Genomic DNA, 2,500 nt, shown 5'->3' on the forward strand with positions numbered 1-2,500 from the left:
CATAGAAAATGACATAGATATATACAATAATAAGAAACTTACTACCCCAGTGAATTTTTGGTATATAATGAAATATTTTTTGGAATTAAGTTTTCCCCCAATAATTCTGTCATAAAGTTGTTTACAAATATGTAAATTTTGCTCGTTTTTTTCTGTTATTTCACCCTGGAATATGAAAACACTAAAGGATTATTTTGTGATAGAAGATCCTCAGAACGCACAATTATACTACTTTTACTAATAGAATTTTTTCCAAGTAACCCCCCCCCCCCAATAAAATCACGCCCCTTGATATTTCATGGATCCTCCCCTGATAATCCACATGTGCATAAAATCTTTTGTATACATTCAATCGATAAATTATTGACATTTTTTCATTAGAAGTTTGTTTAATAAAGTATTTGTATGGAGATAGTTTGCTTCGAAATTCAAGTAGAATACCAGATAAAATTGAAGTGTATAGTTCAATGCATGTCAATATACATGAATATACACATCCTCTTCCGGCCAATGTATTTGTTTCAAACATCACACGTGTATATAAGAACACCGTACGTAACAGTATTTCACATACGAAATTTTTTTCCAGGTTGAATTTCCTCAATGCTATCGATTATCAGTATCAGGTATAAAGTTGTCATCTCCACATCTGTTCGGGGGATATGTCACGACGAAAAGTTACTACGGGGTATTAACATGTTTTGGGAGTGGTGGAGGTGGGTTGGTTGGTGATTAAAAATGTTTGTCGTGCGATAGTTTTTCGCCTAATGTTCGGAATAGGTGACGAAAACCCTCAAAGAGCAACGGTTCTATAGTAAACAAGATAGAATCGTGAAAGTAGTTCCGACACCTTACATATGATAATGGTATGCTGGACATCTTGTTTCCATCACCTTCAATTGTGTTCTTATAGCATATGTAACCATCATATTCACATAAGTGTTTATTGGAGTTGCCGTGAAAACTCGCAGACGGGAATTGGCAGGATGTACGCCAGCCTTCTGAACTCGAGACCTGCCTATGGGAATTTTTTCGTGGATATTGAAAATGAAAACCCACAAATACGACATATTTCCCATATAGATACGATATCATAAAGTATTCATAATTTAACAATGAAATGAGAACAGGGTAATTGATGGGAACGCAATACGAGATACACGACTGATTCCACGCGTGCTAATGCGTATGGGCTATATCTACTTGGGTTGTGCATTATTGATGAAATATCGATCTAAATAGACGATCTCAAAGCTAAAAAGCTTGTACACAATCTCATGTCTGAAATTAACCCTTCCCTGAAGGAATACGATGACATTTTTCCATACAACACTTAGATGTCCTTATATCAGTAATAAGCTTCATATGGAGTAAAATTTGTTTGTACCAATCGATTTGCCAAATATCAATATTGTCTTATTTTATGCAGTAAATAAAGAACCCATTACGGGACTTCTGTTATTTACACAAAAATGGGACTTTTGCTGGAGACAGAGGCCCCGTTAACATCTGTCGTCTCACATCGCAACAAAGACGCTTTGTTCCAAGGGTATAAAATACCGCAAGGCCATTGTCAGATCCCGAATATGAAAATATTAACTTTGAAGGGTCGATTTTATTTCGAAAATAGTAGTTACACTACTGTGTAATGGTGTGTATATACAACAGCTGCGGTGGGAATCGTTGTGCAAGATACAGTTGAAGGAACAGAGATTGTATCGTGCAATGTTGTCTTCGTAACTCGTAAAAGAACATGTGTTGCAAGTCTCAATCACACTTCTATTGACTTCATACTTGACTTGCGGCCTATAGTAAGAACCAGTTTAAAGAGTCCAACATGCCAATAAATTTTATCCTCCTTGCTTAAAGTTTTCTACAGGAGGAAAAAAATCAATTTCCAATTATATTTCACATGAAGCTTTTTGTGAGTGACTGGCGAATGATGAACCAGACTCAAAAGAGCACAATCGGTGGCTGCCGAGGAGACACTGAAAACGATCGATCGTAATGAAACATTTGCAGCGTTTTTTGGCATTTACTGAAAACAACCCATCGAAGGGAAACACACATAGACCCAAGTGTAAACAATTGAAGCCGTTATGACGTATGGTAATGCAATTGTTATGTACTGTCGTATTGGAAATTGACCAACAAGTACTGCGGGTATCAAAGTCTGGAAATTTGACCATCAATTATCTAAAACTGTCTTCTTCTACGTATTTACCCAGCTCTGCTCCAATTCTGACCTTTGCATTCTGCACCGCTGGGACATAAATATCGGAATTCAATATACAGAGAAATCCGATTGGAGCCGTCAGGGCGATTTCGATTCCGTCCGTTGAAGCAGTTGAGGAACATAATTACGATAGCAATGCCGTGATCACACAGATCAACATCGTAAAACATGTCGTTTCTATTTAGAATCTTTCTCGCTAGAAATGTTTGATTAGTTCTTTTACACGAAAATTCTTCAAGCAGTCTAAACCTTCAAAATAATAAA

The sequence above is a fragment of the Ostrea edulis genome, chromosome 4 (genome assembly GCF_947568905.1).
Source record: "Ostrea edulis chromosome 4, xbOstEdul1.1, whole genome shotgun sequence".
Lineage (NCBI taxonomy): Eukaryota > Metazoa > Mollusca > Bivalvia > Ostreida > Ostreidae > Ostrea > Ostrea edulis.